The following is an 18,782-nucleotide window of genomic DNA, read 5'->3' on the forward strand; positions in this document are numbered from 1 at the left end:
CAGGCTCCAATTACATGGAATTTTCTAGGCAAGAATGCTGGAGTAGGTTGCCATTTCCTCCTCTGGGATCTCCCTGACCCAGGGATCAAACCCTTGTCTTCTGAGTCTTCTGCATTGGCAGGCAGATTCTTTACCACTGAACCATCTGAGAAGATAGGCTTTTGTCATTAGTGTAGAATATTCCATTGTATGAACATTTATCCATTCCACTGTTAATGGACACATGGATTATTTCCAGTCATTTCCTGCAAATAATACTGCTCTGCACACTCTTAAATGTGTATTTTGTTGTGCCTGAGCATGCATGTCTCTTAGGTATCACCTCGGAGGGAGTGAGTAGACAGTGACAACCTGGTTTCTAAAGTAATTGTACCATTTCATGCTTCCCAAGCCACACAAGAAACTTCACCATCACTTGCTATTAAGGTTATTAGACTTTTTCATTAGAGTGTTTTTTTTTTCCCTTGGGTTTTATTTTTTTCCCTTCATTTAGAACGTAGTCCTGTTTCTTTATTTTGCTTGACTCTCTGTGTTGGATTTAAACATTAGATGAAACAGCTACTTTTCCCAGTCTTGCAGGAGTGAAGTTTTATTTGGGGCAAAATGAGGACGGCAGCCTGGGAGGCAGCATCCCAGATAGCTCTGAGAGATGCTTCAGAGAGGTGGCGGGGGAAGGTCAATGCATGTCAATGTATATTGGTCAATATATAAGGTTTGGTGAAGGGAGAGTTCAACATCATTCAGCACTCATTTCATGGAAGGTTTTCTGCTAGTTACAAGGATCTGATGTCACCACGAAGGGATTTAGTGCTTTTCTAGATACGAGAAGATGTAAGGATTGAGAGCATACAATCTGTTCCTAAAACCATCTAACTGAAGACCTGTCTCACTTGAGTCCCTGGAGCAGAGTATCTCATTCCACCCTGAACTCCCTCAGGGTGTCGCATCAGTACAGTGTTCAATCACCACAGAGACAGATGGCGAATGCCCTTGTTGTATGGTCACTGGCAATGGTCTTGGAAAGTGCCAGTTTGTGGTTGACAGTGTCTCCCGGATAAGATCCCTGTTGGTTTTCAAAGCCATATGTTTTGGGGGCCCGTCTCTCAGGTAAAGTCTTCAGGGCGGAGGTGCCTGGTGTTAAGTGCAGACCGTGCCCTCCTGAGCAGAAGCTCCGGGTGTGTTGAGTTCTCCACTGACTGTGGGTCACAGCCTGGGATGGAGTTTATGGCGACATCATGTCCTAGTCTTTCCTACCTGCTCGATGTGGGTCTTCCTCTGTGCTCCTGATATGAAGGGCTGCTGCACTAGTCTTCATGTTTTTTTCCAGAGGAAATCATTCAGTCAGTAGCTGTAAATTTGGGGTGTTCGTGGGAGGAATTGAGTTCAGGATCCTCTTACATCATCATCTTAGATCACTTCTAGCATTTCCAATTCTTTGCATTCCAGTAAGCACGTGAGCTTCCCAAGTGGCACTAGTGATAAAGAACCTGCCTGCTAATGCAAGAGACGTAAGAAATGCAGATATGATCGCTGGGTTGGGAAGATCTCCTCAAGACGGGAATGCAACCCAGTCCAGTATTCTTGCCTGAAGAATCCCATGGACAGAGGAACCTGGTGGTCTGCGGTCCATGGGGTTGCAAAGAGTCAGACACGACTTGAAGCGACTTGCATACACATGCAGGTGAGCATGAAGTGGTGCGTCACTGTGATTTTTACTTGTAGTACTCAGATTGCTAGTGAGGTTGATCATATTTTCATAGGTTTCTTGGCCATTTGGGCATACTTTTTTTTGGTGAAATGCTTGTTCTTGTCCTTTTCCATTTTTCTTTTTCACTTGTGTTTCACTTATTGATATGTAGAGGTTCTTTATTTATTATAGGCTGTGATATTGTGATTGTTAATAAGAGTTATATTTTGTCTTTCTCCTTGTTTCTGGCAGAGAGCTTCTAAAACTCTTAGAATTTACTAAGTGATGAGAGCAACAAAGATGCCATTTTTTATGTTAATAATGTGAGTTCTGGACCACACTTCAGAATGGGACTAGATGCCAGGGGACCCACCTATGTGATTATATGGTTGGGTCCTAGCCCCTGATCTCTGGGGAAAGGAGAGGAGCTGGAGATTGAATCACTTGCCAATGGCCAGTCACTTAATCAATCATGGGTGTCACATGGAGCCTCCCTTAATCCCCCAAAGGACCAGGTTTGGAGAGCTTCTGGGTTGTGAATATGTGGAGGTCTGGAGACAGTGGCATGCCTAGAGAGGGTGTGGAAATTCCCTGCTGTCTCCCCCTACCTTGCCCTCTGCATTTCTTCCATCCGACTTTTCCTGAATTATATCTTTTTGTAACAAACCAGTGATCTAGTAAGTGAAATATTACTCTGAGTTAGTGAGTTGCTCTAGAAAATTGATTGAACCCAGAGGGGAGGTCATAGGAACCTCTGATTTATAGCCAATCATCCAGAAACACAGGTAATAACCTGGGCTTATGAATGGCATCTAAAACAAGGAGGGGCTCAATTTTGTAGGACTAAGTCCTTAACCTGTGGAATCCAATGCCATCCCTGGGCAGGCAGTGTCAAAACTAGTTAAATTGTGGATCACTGCACTGGTGTTGTAGAGTTGCTTGTTTGTGTGGGGGAAAAAACACAGATTGGAATTGGTTCCAGAATAGTTTCATGGATGTATGGCCTTTGTTAATTATATAAGTGGCAAATTTCTTTCCCATCCTGTAGGTTACCTTGTCAGTCTCTAAATGATGCTTTTGTATGTCCATTTGTATACATCTTTTTCTGTTCAACATCATGTTGTGAGATTTATTCATGTTGTGTTGGTACCTATGAGCTGCTAATTTCATGACTATGTCATATTCTATTATTCCTAATTCTAATAAGCCCATTTTCTACACTTTTTTGGAAGAGTAACTGCTTTTCTTTGTTTTTTTTTTTTCCTTTTTTTCTTTTCTTTGTATTTTAAACACACTTTCTATATGCTGAGGTCAAATAAATACTGCTATATTCTAAAAGCTTTATTGTTTTGCTTTCTCATTTATAGCAGGAATCAGCACATTATGGCTGGCAAGAAATTCTGTCCCACCACTTAATTTTGTTAATAAAGTTTTATTGGAACACATTCAGAGTCTTTCATTTACATATTGTCTGTGGCTGCTTTCGTTCTGTCACAGCAGAATGGAGTATTTGCAATAGAGACAGGAAAACTGTGAGCCTTATATAATGGGTTATGACCAAGAGGTCATTCAGGTTTTTCTGTAACATCATACTAAAAACCAAAACAAACTTTTTGTCCAACCCAATATTTACTACTGGTCCTTGGTGAAAAAAATCATTGACTCCTGATTTATATCTACAACATACTTAATCAAAATTGCTGTATTTTCATATCACCGAATGGGCTTTTCACTTTCCACTGAAAGTTCTTCCTTTTCTCCACAAACATTCATTTAGTAGCTATTCTGTGGGAGGTCTTGTAGGTGATAGGTATTGATACATGAATGAGAAATGTGGTTTGTGCCCCATGTGATCTCACAGTTTGGTGACCTCGTCCTTCACTTGCATTAGCTTTCTCACACCAGCAAAGCCATGTGTAAGTTAATGGACAATTACTGAACAGACCTAGAAGGTACCACATGTTCCGTTAGGGATAAGAAACTCCTAGATAAACAGTGCTGCGATGAACATTGGGGTGCACGTGTCTCTTTCAGATCTGGTTTCCTCGGTGTGTATGCCCAGAAGTGGGACTGCTGGATCATACGGCAGCTCTATTTCCAGTTTTTTAAGGAATCTCCACACTGTTCTTCATAGCGGCTGTACCAAAGAACTAAACAGACATTTCTCCAAAGAAGACATACAGGTGGCTAACAAACATATGAAAAGATGCTCAACATCACTCATTATCAGAGAAATGCAAATCAAAACCACAATGAGGTACCATTACACGCCAGTCAGGATGGCTGCTATCCAAAAGTCTACAAGCAATAAATGCTGGAGAGGGTGTGGAGAAAACGGAACCCTCTTACACTGTTGGTGGGAATGCAAACTAGTACAGCCGCTATGGAGAACAGTGTGGAGATTCCTTAAAAAACTGGAAATAGAATTTCCATATGACCCAGCAATCCCACTTCTGGGCATACACACCAAGGAAACCAGATCTGAAAGAGACACGTGCACCCCAATGTTCATTGCAGCACTGTTTATAATAGCCAGGACATGGAAGCAACCTAGATGCCCATCAGCAGACGAATGGATGAGGAAGCTGTGCTACATATACACCATGGAATATTACTCAGCCATTAAAAAGAATTCATTTGAATCAGTTCTAATGAGATGGATGAAACTGGAGCCCATTATACAGAGTGAAGTAAGCCAAAGATAAAGACCATTACAGTATACTAACACATATATATGGGATTTAGAAAGATGGTAATGATACCCTGTATGCAAAACAGAAAAAGAGATACAGATGTACAGAACAGACTTTTGGACTCTGTGGGAGAAGGTGAGGGTGGGATGTTTTGAGAGAACAGCATCGAAACATGTATATTATCTAGGGTGAAACAGATCACCAGCCCAGGCTGGATGCATGAGACAAGTGCTCGGACCTGGTGCACTGGGAAGACCCAGAGGAATCGGATGGAGAGGGAGGTGGGAGGAGGGACCGGGATGGGGAATACATGTAAATCCATGGCTGATTCATGTCAATGTATGACAAAAACCACTACAATACTGTAAAGTAATTAGCCTCCAACTGATAAAAATAAATGAAAAAAAAAGAAACTCTTAGAAAATAAGACTTTCAGTGCTCAAGGTGTTTACAGTCTAGTAGGGTGACCATATGGAGAGGTAAATAGCTGACATCATCATCAGCCAATACTTGGTGACATAGTAAATGCTCACAGCTGTGGCTTGGTGACACAGGGCTGTGTGGACTCAAAGGAGTAATAAATAATATCATTTTCGGTTTGTGAAATAAAACCAAAGCAGAAATGATTTTAAAATTCTGATTTTAATGTTATTTATAACATTGAATTGTAACATTCTCAGCAAGTCCCCACCACACACACTATGAGGGCTGTGCACATTGGTCATGGTAGTCATTAAATTAGTCATCCTGATAATTACAGGAGCTCAGAAATAGCTACTCATCAGCCTGAATACAAAACTAAACCCAGGGTTCATTGAAATGCATCTAAGAAGGGTTGATAATTCTGCACACACACTTAAAGGAAGTTATATATAAAAAAGAAGTTACTTATATCCTTAGGGTATCCTTGATAACCTTATATGTCATCAGAATGGCCATTCAACATTCTTCCTCCATTGTTTTAAAACTGCACGTGCGACTACATGGTAAGATATTTAAAGTCTTTCTACACAGGGAATTTTTTCCCTTCTCTCAGTAGATTCTGTTGTAAAATGACAGGTATGGTAGAGGCACTACTTGTCAGGAGACAGTAATTACTTGTCAGGAGACAGTAATTACAAAATAAAAGCACTAACAAAATCAGCTTATTTTAAAAAAAGGATGAGTAAGCGTGAAATGGGTTATGACAATCCAATAATTAACTAGTGGCCAAAGCCAGTGTTTTTCACATTTGAGTGATGGGTTAGAAAATCCCCCACACAGTAGAGAAGCTCAAGTAGAAATGTACCAACTTTTCACTTTAATAAGAGCTCCAATCTCCCGGACCGCTGGAATCATTAATGTTTTATTATAGTTTTGTAGTTTCTTTGTGTCTTCACAGTTTTGATTTCAAATGATCATATTGATTTTTTTTCTTTTTATTGACTGAATGACCCAATGCAGCTGCTTTTCTGATTGTGATCTATCCCATTCCTCATTCAGAATATAGTTTGGGAAATGAATCACCTGAGATTCCTATTTCTTTTTGTGAGGGTCTCTTGTGTTGGGACAATGCCAAACTAGAAAGTCAATGACACCATTGCTTTATTTATCAACTGCCTGGTCAGAGTAATGATTGAATCACATTCTTTGAAACTCAGTCTACCATGTTCCATTCTCTTTGTCTGTGGATCCATGTAATGTTTTTAGATTGGCTTCTTATTGGAGAAGTGTTCCAACCAGGTCATTTGGCACCCCATTTTCTTCAAGTATAGAATGAGTGGTGGGAGGGAAGCCTTGATGGGATGCTCTATGCTAAGAACCAAGATGAAAATATTTAGAGGAGGGATTGTGGAACTTAATTTCTGCAGGGGTTAAAAAGAAATATGTTAGGCCTTGTCACAGCCACTCAACTTGTCCTTAACAGCACAAAAACAGCCATAGACAACACTTAAACGGCATTTGGTGTGTTCCAATGAAGCGTTATTTAAAAACCAAAGCAGGTAGTGGGCTGGATTTATTTTCTCTCTTTTTTTTTTTTTTTTGCTTTCATTTTGTATTAGAGTGTAGTTGACTAACAATGTGGTGACAGTTTCAGGTCAACAGTGAAGGGGCTCACCCATACTTGTATCCATTCTCCGAGTGGCTTCCCTGGTGGCTAAGGTGGTTAAGAATCCTCCTGGAATGTGGGAGACCTGGGTTTGATCCCTGGGATGGGAAGATCCCTTGGATGAGGGCATGGCAACCCACTCCAGTATTCTTGCCTGGAGAATCCCCGTGAACAGAGGAGCATAGAGGGCCACAGTCATTGGGGTAACAAAGAGTTGGGCAGGACTGAGTGACTAAGCATAGCACATTCTGCCCCCAAACTCCCCTCCCATCCAGGCTGCCGTATAACATGGAGCAGAGTTCCATGTGTTATACAGAAGGTCCTTGTTGATTATCAATTTTAAATATAGCAGTGTGTAAATCCCAAACTTCCTAACTATCCCTTCCCCCAATTTTCCCCCGGCAACCATAAATTCATTCTCTAAGTCTGTGAGTCTGTTTCTGTTTTGTAAGTTCATTTGTAGCATTTCTTTTTAGATTGCACATAAAAGGGATGTCATATTTCTTTTTTTCAGTTTGAATTACTTCATTCAGTATGACAGTCTCTATGTCCATCCAAGTTGCTGCATGGCATTATTTCACTCTTTTTAATGAGTGAATAATATTCCATTTTGTATGCATACCACTTCTTTATCCATTTGTCAGTGGATATTTAGGTTGCTTCCATGTCTTGGCTGTTATAAACAATACTGCAGTGAACATTGGTATCCTTTCAGATTGTGTTTTTCTCTGAATATATGCCCAGGAGTAGGATTGCAGGGTTATGTGGTAGCTCTATTTTTAGTTTTTTGAGGCACCTCCATACTATTCTCCATAGTGGCTACACCAAGTTCCATTCCCACCAACAGTGAAGTAGGGTTCCCTTCTCTCCACATCCTCTCCAGCATTTATTGTTTATGGATTTTTTCATGATAGCCATTCTGGCTGATGTGAGGGGATATCTCATTATAGTTTTGATTTGTATTTCTCTAAAAAGTGCAGTGTTGAACATCTTTTTATGTGCCTCTTGGCCATCTGTATATCTTCTTTGGAGAAATGTTTATTTAGGTCTTCTGCCCACTTTTTGATTGGGTTGTTTCTTTTAATGTGTTAGGTATCATGAGTTGTTTATAAATATCAGAGACCAATCCCTTGTCAGTCACATCATTTTCAAATATTTTCTCCCAATCTTGGTTTGTCTTTTTGTTTTATTGTTTCCTTTGCTGCACAAGAGCTTTTGAGTTCCCATTTGTTTATTTTTGTTTTCATTGCCATTATTCTGGGAGACAGATCAAAAAAGATGATTGTTGCAGTTTATGTCAGAGTGTTCTGCCTATGTTTTCCTCTAGGAGTTTTATAGTGTCTGATCTCACATTTAGGTCTTTAATCCATTTTGAGCTTATTTTTGTGTATGGTGTTAAAGAATGATCTAATTTCATTTTTTTTACATGTAGCTGTTCAGTTTTCCCAGCACCATGTGTTGAAGAGACTGTCTTTCCATTGTTGTGTAGTCTTGCCTCCTTTGTCATAGATTAATTGGCTACAGGTGCATGGGTTATTTCTGGGTTTTCTATCCTATTCCATTCATCTATATTTCTATTTTTGTGCCAGTACCGTACTGTTTTGATGACTATCACTATGTAGTATTGTCTGAAATCAGGGAGCCTAATTCCTCCTGCTACAGTTTTTTTTCTCTCAGGAGTGCTTTGGTTATTTAGGTTCTTATGTGTCTCTATACAAATTTTAAGATTTTCCAAAAAAAAAAAAAAAAAAGACTTTTCCATCTAGCTCTTTGAAAAATGCTACTGGTAACTTAATTGGGATTACACTGAATCTGTAGATTGCCTTGGCTGGCAATAGTCCTTTTAACAATGATTTTTGCAGTTCATGAACATGGTGTATTTTTCCAGTTCATGAACATGGTGCATTTTTCCATCTGTATGTATCATCTTCACTTTCTTTTATCAGCATCTTACAGTTTTCAGAGTCTTTTGTCTCCTTAGGTAGATTTCTTCCTAGGTGTTTTATTCTTTTTGATGCTATGGTAAATGGAATTGCTTCTTGAATTCTTCTTTCTGATTTTTCATTGTTAGTGTATAGAAATGCAGCAGATTTCTGTGTGTTAATTTTGTAACCTGCAACTTAACCAAATTCATTGATGAGTTCTAGTAGTTTTCTGGCAGCATCTTTAGAATATTCAATGTATAATATCATGTCATCCTCAAACCATGACAATTTAACTCTTCTTTTCCAATTTAGATTACCTTTACTTCTTTTTCTTCTCTGATTGCTGTAGCTAGGACTTCCAAAACTATGTTGAATTAGTGGTGAGAGTGGACATTCTTGTCTTGTTCCTGATCTTAGACGAAATGCTTTCAGCTTTTCACCATTCATTAGCTGTAGGTTTGTTGTCCATGGCTTTTATTATGTTGAGGTATGTTTCTTCTGTGCCAGTAGTGGGTTGGATTTAGCCCAAGGGCTGAGGTTTGCAGAACCCTGATATTGGGTGTTGGGGCAGATGAGACTTCCACATGTCATCTACCAAAGCCAAGGCTACTTCCAAGCATGGTTCTTAGATCTCTAGGATCTCCTTGTGATGGCTTGGCCTCTGATCTGCCTCTTCTCTTCAGCTGGAGTAATGCAACCTTTGACCCATTTATGTTATGAAATCTTGCTGAAGATTTCACAAAAGCCCCTAATTCTCATCTGATTTGACTTTACAGTTGAAAAATTTAGGCAACAGAAGCAGGGATTTCCCTCAATTTAGAAAGTGGTTAATTACTATCAGAGCTGGTATGTCTGCTCTGCACAGTGATGCCCAGACTCTCAGTGTGAACTGTGCCACCACTTAGCCACCAGATTCCCATAAGAGGAAAAAGGCTGCATCTGTTGTCTTTTCTATTTCTTATAATAGCCACTTATCATCATGAGCAATGTGTCGACAGAATTCACACTTTCAAGAGATTACCTAAGGTATCTCTGGAGTGAGTGAGAACTCCTACAATTCCAGGTATAATATCTTTATTTTTTAATTTTTTAAAATAAAAAATTATTGATGTATAGTAGGTGATGCTAGTGGTAAAGAATCTATCTGCCAGTGCAGGAGATGCAAGAGACACAGGTTTGATCCTTGGATTGGGAAGATCCCCTGGAGTAGGAAATGGCAACCAACTCCAGTATCCTTGCTTGGAAAATTCTGTGGTCAGAGGAGCCTGGCAGACTACAGTCCGTGGGGCTGCAAAGAGTCAGACACGACTGAACAAGTGAACACACAGTTGATTTATAGTATTGTGTTAGTTTCAGGTGCACAATGTAGCAATTCAGTTATATATGTACTCATTCTTTCTCAAATTATTTTTTCCATGTAGGTTATTATAGTATATTGAGTAGAGTTTCCTGTGCTATACAGTAAAACCTTGTTGGTTACCCATTTTATATAGTTGTATGTGTATGTTAGGGCTTCCCTGGTAGCTCATCTGATAAAGAATCTGCCTGCAATGCAGCAGACCTGGGTTCAGTCCCTGGGTCAGGAAGATCCCCTGGAAAAGGAAATGGCAACCCACTCTAGTATTCTTGCCTGGAGAATCCCCATGGATAGAGGGGCCTGGTGGGCTACAGTCCGTGGGGTTGCAAAGGATTGGACATGACTGAACGACTAAGCACAGCATAGCACAGCCCAGGTATATGTTAATCTTGAACTCCTGATTTATCCCCCCCTCCACATTTCTGCTTTGGTAATCATAAGTTTGTTTTTGAAATCTGTGAGTCTGTTTCTGTTTTGTAAATAAATTTACTTATATCATTAAAAAAAATTCGATTCCACATATGAGTGATATCATATGATATTGTCTTTGTCTGACTCACTTTAATTACCGTGATAATCTCTAGGTCCATCTATGTTGCAAATGACATTATTTCACTCTTTTTTATAACTGAGTAATACTCTATTGTGTATATATATATGCCACATCTTTATGTATTTATCTGTTAATGAACACTGAAGTTACTTCCATATCTTAATTATTGTAAATAGTGCTGCAGTGAACTTTGGGGTACATATGTCTTTTAGAATTAGAGTTTTCGTCTTTTCTGGATGGAGGCCAAGGAGTGGGATTGCTGGATCACGTAGTAGCTCTGGTTTTAGTTTTTTAAGGACCCTCCATGCTATTCTCCATAGTGACTGCAGCAATTTACATTTCCACCAACAGTGTAGGTGAGTTCCCTTTCCTCCATGCTCTGTGCAGCATTTATTGTTTGCAGGCTTTTTGGTGATGGCCACTCTGACCTATGTAAGGTAATGTGAGGTCTAGTTTCTTACAACAGATTTTGAGCTCTTGTTCTGTGACCGTATGAGTGAAGACCCAAGGGATCACATCCATACCTTGGATGGTAATAAAGATAGGTCTGTGATGTCATTTTCCAGAAGCCAGTGTTTACTTTTCAGCATTCACTTGCTTCATATAGATCCTCCAGCCATTATGTTTCCCTGAAGACTCTGTCTCAACTCCAAAATTAAACTTTAAATTTGAGAATCTATGGTGGTTTTGGCTTTGATGCAAGAAATTTTGCTGTATTTGCTTAATTCTCAGCAAGGAAGATCTGAGTGCTGGTGAACAGAGATTTGTCTAGGGTTTACTAGCCTGGAGCTGCCCTCCTTGGGACCTGGAGTCCCACTTTGATGAAGGTTTGGTGGGGTGAAGGCAGTCTGTTCCACCCCATACACTGACTCTCCCCCAACTCCGACTTGGCTGCCACCCTGGAGTCCATTATGGAAATTTTGTTACAACATCTAAGGAAGGGAAAACCCAAATGAATTTTCAGTTTGTGTCTCTTCTCCTGAACATAGCATAATGAAACCTCAAACAAAGGTCATTTTAGAAAAGAAATATTTAACTTTCTTAAAGCCAGTATTTTCCCTAATTTTAGATTATTCCCATACACACAGTGTATTTGGAGAGAGGAGAGGAGATAAATAACACAGAAGAAAATTCTATTCCAGATAACTAATTATAAGTGTTTTCCCTCCTGAAAAAAAAAATCATTGATTTATAGATACAAAGTTAAAAATCTTTTCTACAGCTTTTATTCTTTGGCACAGAGAATATTGTGTTTTAACATTATCTGATTATTGCATTTTGTTGTTTTTGATGTGAAGCAATTGTGTTATTCTCTTATAGAACTATATGTGTGACAATGTATGAAAGCTGTCTTAATGAAATTCCACAGTGTGTATGTATGTGTGTGTGTTTTCTCAAGGAATTAACATTCAGTGAAACAATCAGGGTTTTTATTTTGCTGGATCATTTTTATAATTTATTTGTTTTAAGAAAACAGCATCATTTACACGGGAGTCATGATGGGACTTGAGAAAGAAATTTTAAATGTTTTCTTGATGGCTTTTTTATATGGTTTATTGTTATTTTTAAATTGACTTTTAGTTATACGCGAATTGTAACCGCATTATAAAAAGAACTGAAAGCTGAGGGAAAATACCAGCTATATGTCTAGATGACTTATAAAAGAAAGTTTAGAGATTTTCAGTGTTCTTTTTGGTTTTGAATCTTATGATTATATGGAATCCTCTTAGCATTCCAGGGAACTTGGTGAATCAGGCATGTCCCCAGGCCCCCACCTGTCTGGAAGCCTCTCAAGACTTGTAGATAAATAAGAATTTAGAGAGGTTGAAAAGAGGGGAAAGGGCAATCTAATTTGAGGAAAGGAAAAGCCGGTGGATAACCCTGGGCAAACTGACCAAGGTTTCATAGAGCTGGAACGTAGGGTTTCTGAGCCAAGTGACAGGAAATGAGGTTGAAACAGGAGTTTTGAATCTGATTGTGAAGAGTCTTAAATGTTCTGCTGAGGAGTTGAGTCTTTGCTTGTTGTTCAGGGACTGGAGAGACACCCTGGACAGAAGGACTCTTAGAGCCTCCACTCATGGTCCTGAAATCCATAGACTAAGAAGTAGATCAGTGGTTACGGTCAGGCACAAATTGTCTGTTTCTTTCTCTCCACCTCCTTACCGTTCACAAGGAAAGCGGGGCTGGGAAGGAGACTGCAGGCGCTGTCTTCCCCCCGCCCCCCAACCCGGTCTCTGGGATCAGGAGTCGCCACTGTAGCCGGTGCAGGGGAGGGAAGGAAAAGAGGCTACTTTGGAATGAATATGAAATTGACGCTTTGAAACAAACATGACGGAGCTCAAAGGCCCAACCTGAGACTGTTCTAATACCCACAGGTGACCACAGTTACACAATCAGACGATGTCAGGAGGGAGATGCCTCCCCGGCAGAGCAACAGTTCTGCAGAGGACTGTGCCGTGCTCAGTCACTCGGTCGTGTCTGACTCTCTGCAGCCTGGTGGACTGTAGCCCACGAGGATTCTCCAGGCACGGATACTGGAGTGGGTTGCCTTTTCCTTCTCCAGGGGATCTTCCTGACCCAGGGATTGAACCCGGGTGTCCCATATTGCAGGTGGATTCTTCACTAAGTCACCAGGAAAGCCCAAGAATACTGGGGTGAATGGCCTATCCCTTCTCCAGGGGAACTTCCTGACCCGGAAATTGAACCTGTGTCTCCTGCATTGCAGGCTGATTCTTGATCAGCTGAGCAGGACAGTTGATGGCAATTCTTAGAGAAGATTAAGCCATTTCACACTTATTCTCCAAAGAACAGAGACCCCCTTTTTCAATAGGTTATAGTGCAACCTAAAAACTTTAAGTAAAGCAAATGGAAAGGGGATTTATAGAAAAGGATAATTGCTGATATTTCTGTAATCCCAGGAGATAACTATTTCTTGGGGCTAAGGGAAGATTTTAAGGAATCAAGATAATAAGTTTACTTATTATTATGCAGAAGATCCTTCTGCATTTTCCTCAATTTTATAGTGTGATAATGTGATTTTGTTGTCTGAAGAACTTAATAATTAAAAAAAAAACCAACTCTTTCCCCATTGAATTGAAATAGACATTTTTAGTCCTTTTAGTTTTTCCTGTTATAACTGCCGCAGATTCCTCCACAGAACCCTCCCACCCACAGCCCTCCCATCTATCCCCTCCACCTGCTCAACATTTCAAGTACATTTCTTTGTGGAGAAAATCTTCAGTGGTTGCAATCTATCAAGACATTCTTTTGAGAGTTTTACTAAGAAGCAATGTTAATTAATAAAAAAAAAAAAAGAAACTAGGAGGGAATATAGAAGACACTGCAAATGAAGCAAGTGCCTGGTGGGTTCAGGATTTAGATTAGACCAGCTCTCGGAGAGAAGCTTCACTTGTTTTCATATTGTGTCTTAAGGCAGGCATGGAAACAGTTGCTCCAGGCAGTTGTCTATGGATAATCTGCATTGTTTTTTAAGGGAGAGAAGGGACTAGAGAGGTATAAAAGAGAGAGATAGCGAAAAGGTGACTCAGTAAATGGTTTTGGTTTTTGGCAGAAGAGAAGTTGGATTGAGATTTATTTATTCTGCACATACACACACATACAGTCATACACAGACTCATTTTTATTTAGATTTTTACAAAAGAAAAAAAATCACTAACCTTTATGAAAAAACAGCATCAATCATCATAAGCAGAAAGTTCACATAATGTATGTTTAAATATGTGTAGTTATTAAGATGAAAATAGTCTAAAATCATCTCCAGTGCCACCAGTGTGGTACCATTGTGATGAGGGAACTGCTTTCATTAGCTGCCATAATGCAGCTTTAAAAAAAAAAAGTATTAATCTCTATTCTATTGTCATCTAATTTTGAACAAAGGCATTAAGTCCACAGTTAGATTCATCAATCATAACACAGGAAATGTGACTGACAACCATTATGAACTGCACAGTTGATTAGCTCCCTTGATTAAATAGTGGTGCAGCTGATGGGTAAACAGCAGAGGAGGCTACCTCTCCTGTGCAGAGAATTCCCAGCTCAGAGTCTCCATGGAGTTTAGAGAAGTGGGAAGCAGAAGGCACAAGTCGGGCTGCTTCACCAGTAACTCGGTATTTTCCGAAACATCAACCCACATGAGCAGGCCCCAGAGATATTGCTCAATTACTTTTTATATAACCAAAGGTATTTTGAGTCTTTTGTTTTTCTTTGGCGAATGGAAGCGGTGGGGATAACCTTAGTTGTCATTAGAAAAGTAAGACCCTAAGTTGAAAAAAAAAAAAAATCACAGCGTCTGATGTGAATGACACCTGAATGCTGACATTAACCAAATGCCACCTTTTTGGACAGCGGCATAGAAGTAATGTCAAAATGTTCTGCTATGGCTTTTTTTTTGGAACAGCAATTTCCCTGAGAGATTGGAAAAGCAGGAGGAGGCAATCTGATGACATTTTGATTGTAGGCCCCACTCGGAAAGGTTTTGTGGAACTTCCTGCTTAACAAAGTTAAAAAACCTGCCACCTTGTTCTGCGTTCTACTTTTAAAAAATTTTTTAGTAAATGGTAGAATGTTCCAGGAGTGGTTGGTAGAATGGTGTATGTTTCATTGGCAGCTAGTAAACTCCTTGAGATGGATAATTATTTGTTAATGGTACTGCTTTCCAATTTAGCCTCATCTGGAAGGCCCTGAACAACATGCAGCTTTGCCTTTATTTCCACCTTTGACTTTCTCCTTCATGAAGATGTTTCCATCTCTATTGTGAAGTTGCTCTTCTCTTCCAGCTCTCACTACTTTTTGGTACCTCTCCTATATCATATCTTCACCAGCCTTGCTCTGGAGTTATTTATATGATAGTTTACCAAGTTCTTTGAGGTTAGCACTTTGTGTTTCATAGACCAATTGAGCATCTGGTGAGTGCAGTGAATGGATACATGGATGGGGGGTTGAATGGAGGGATGAATAAACGGTGGATGGATGGGAGATGAATAGATGGATGGTGGGATGGATCGGTGGTGGGGTGTATGGATGGGAGATGAATAGATGGATGATGGGATGGATCGGTGGTGGGGTGGATGGATGGTGCGATGGATGGATGGAATGAAAGTTTGGACAGATGGGTCAGTGGAAGAAACTGAAAAATATTTCTGACTTTTATAGTATTTGAAATTGGAATGAGAGAGACTTTACCATCTTTCTACAGATCTTGAGAATGATTTAGTAAGTAATGGTATTGTTTAAAATAAAAATAAAAAATAAATATAATATGTAATTTATATAAAGTAAACTAATATCTTAAAAGAAAAAAAATTTTCTTTTTTTGATTTTTTTCCTATGAGCCTACCTTGTATTTTCTTTCATAATTTAGGATATTGTAATATTTGCTGTTGCTGCTGCTAAGTCACTTCAGTCGTGTCCGACTCTGTGCAACCCCATAGACAGCAGACCACCGTCCCTGGGATTCTCCAGGCAGGAACCCTGGAGTGGGTTGTCATTTCCTTCTCCAATGCATGAAAGTGAAAAGTGAAAGTGAAGTCGCTCAGTCATGTCTGACTCTTAGCGACCCCATGGACTGCAGCCTACCAGGCTCCTCCATCCATGGGATTTTCCAGGCAAGAGTACTGGAGTGGGGTGCCAGTGCCTTCTCCTAGAGCTTCACAAATAGACTGATCAGAAGGAAACTAGAGGTATGGTTTTATTTTAAACTTATGACTTTTTAAAATTACATCTTGAGATGTCACATAAAAATTTTATGGGGCACTATTGATAAATTGTAACAATATAATAGCCAAAAGCTTTTTCATTTTTTACCTTTCCTCCTTTTTTCTTTGTGTTTCTTATTGTCCAAAATACTTATGGTAGAGGGTTGAAAAAAATTAAGCTTTGTCATTTTTTTTCTGTATCCTTTTTAAATAGAAAAAATGAGAGAGTAGTTAAAATTTACCCCTGAAGTTACTGAAATAAAAATGATTCATCATCCAAGCCACCTCTGTAAGTGTTCCTTGAATTAAATGGACTGTCTTGAAAACAGGAAACTAAACTTTTATGCCAGTTTCCTATTCATACATACAAGTAATATCAATTGTGCCTCCTCTTATTACTTTTGTGTTTTGTTGCCATGAAAAGCATGTTTGAAGTATATTTTCATCTGATACAGTGTGGGTAAGAAAAAACGAACAATGGTCGATTTGGATAGATATGGATGCTAATTTTTTTTTCGTATTTTCTGTCTTGTGTTTGCATTAAAAGTGTCTATCTTTTCGATATGTGCATCTAACAGCAAAATAGTGTGTGAGTGTGTATTTTAGAGGCAATAAATTGGGAAGTGAGGCAGTGTGACAGTGAATGTGAGGACTTAGAAAAGGCATTTAATTAGTTTCACTATCATAACTGTAATGAGCTTGTGACCCATGTAGTTCATGGTCAGAGTGGTGTTAAATATTAGTCAGAACAATGCGAGGTATTCTACAGTAACAAATAAACCCCTACCTCTCATGGGTGTAGCACATCAAAGGTGGATCTCTCACTCTGGCAGCCTCTTCCATCTTCTTCACTCTGATATCTGCAACAAATCATTTATAGGCCTCCAGAGAGAGAAGAGAGAGTTGGAAAAGTCACATCAGCCCTTAAGTGCGTTGGTCCAGAAGGGGTATATGCCTCTCCATTTACAGTTCATTGACAACAACTAGTCACATGGTCCAAATCCTAAGTTCAAAAGATGTCTGGAAATGCCAGAGAGCCCATGAAATTGTGGTGAAGACTAGTTGCCTTTGCCACATATTACATTCAGGAAAGCTCAGTCCAAGCCGGAGTTCTGATCTCACTGTGGGCCTCAGGTACTCTGTGGTGGGCATCCAGTCTCCTGTTGTTTCCTGGCTCCTAAGTCAGCACATTTTGGAACTATTAACTCCTCTTGTCCTCATTTTCAATGTTCTGTCCCCGCCACATACCACGCCATAGAACCAGGGGTGGGGAGAGGAATGGTGTGGTGTATCATTAACTCGCAATCTTTTCTTCATGGGAATCAGCAGGCACATGTTTTTGTCCCTTTTTCCAAAAATTGTAAAGGAGGTCTGTATCCTTTATTTGGATTGTAGAAACAGAAAGAATAAACCAGTATCTTATTTTTTAAGTTGAAATATAGTTGATTTACAATGTTGTTAAGTTATGCTGTTCACAAAGTGATTCAGTTATACATATATATGTATTTATATGTATATTCTTTTCCATTATGGCTTATCATGGGATATTGAATATAATTCCCTTTTAGTTGCCAAGTTGTGTCCAGCTCTTTTTGTGACCCCGTGAACTGTAGCCCGCCAGGCTCCTCTGTCCATGGGATTTCCCAGGCAAGAATACTGGAGTGGGTTGCCATTTCCTTCTCTCTGTGCTATGTAGTAGGATGTTGTTGTTTATCCACTCTATATATAATAGCTTACATCTGCTAATCCCATCCTCCCATTCCATCTGTCCCACAGCCCCCTCCCACTTAGCAGCCACAGATCTGTCCTCTGTGTCTGTGAGTCTGTTTCTGTTCATTTTTGTCATATTTTACTTAGGTTCATTTGTGTCATGTTTTAGATTCCACATATAAGTGATAGCATATGGTACTTGTCTTTCTCTTTCTGACTTACTTCAATTAAACCAGTAACTTCTTTAGCTGACAGGGAGAGGGAAAAGATAGCTCCCTTAAATATGTTAACAGTTATTCTACATTGCTGTCCTTAACAAATATATGCTTCCATCCACCCTTCCACCTACCTACGCACCCATCCACCTGTCCAGATTTCATAGTAACAGGCCTAGTACAGGCCCCTTGAAAGTCAAAGGAGTGTCATACACCTGGTTAGCTTCTTCCAATTATCCTTCCCCTTGGATAGACAAATTGCTTCCTCTGTCATAGTTTTGCTAACATTTTCAAGTGTTATCAAGTGCTGGATTTGAAAGGCCTGAGTTTTATTCACTTCTGTAGTAATCCCTATAGTAATCTCTAGGGTGAAGCCAAAGCCTGACTCTGAGGGGGCGCTGTATGTCTTTGGGCTGCAGTGGTGGATGCTTCTCTCAGTTCGACCCTGGGAGGCCTGTTTCCTCAGACCCCGAGTCTGTGGCTGAAAGCTTCCCTTCATGGCTTTGTGCACAGCGCTCTCTGTCTGAAGGGCCACAGGTCCAGGGAGCGAGTGGTTCTGATGGTGGCCTCTAGAGGATCAAGTCTGCTAAAGGGGCTTGCTTTGTCGAAAAGAAAAAAAAATCCTATTTGATTAAAAATCATCTGTAGTCCTGGATAGGAGTTATTATCTTAAAAAACAACGTGTTCCATTTTGGTTTCTTTGCATGACTCTTCCTTCAGGCTGCCTCCTAAAACCAGGCTTTCTTTCCATAGTCCTTCGGCCTTCCTGCCTCATGCACACCACCTGCTCTCACCTTATCTCCACCCTCTGTTTCCTTTCAGGTTCGTATTTGTATTCT

General features: G+C 39.8%; 1 long non-coding RNA gene across 11 annotated transcripts in view; it reads left to right on the forward strand.

The window, feature by feature from the left end:
* Nucleotides 1-15,839: 15,839 nt before the first annotated feature.
* LOC110151430 (uncharacterized) overlaps nt 15,840-18,782 on the forward strand; it is a 660,579-nt gene continuing 657,636 nt past the window's right edge. For all 11 annotated transcript variants that reach the window (XR_011483657.1, XR_011483652.1, XR_011483659.1 and 8 more), the window contains exon 1: nt 15,840-16,003. This is a non-coding gene — a long non-coding RNA (uncharacterized lncRNA). The remainder of the gene's footprint in view (nt 16,004-18,782) is intronic.

The sequence above is a fragment of the Odocoileus virginianus genome, chromosome 26, assembly GCF_023699985.2.
Source record: "Odocoileus virginianus isolate 20LAN1187 ecotype Illinois chromosome 26, Ovbor_1.2, whole genome shotgun sequence".
Lineage (NCBI taxonomy): Eukaryota > Metazoa > Chordata > Mammalia > Artiodactyla > Cervidae > Odocoileus > Odocoileus virginianus.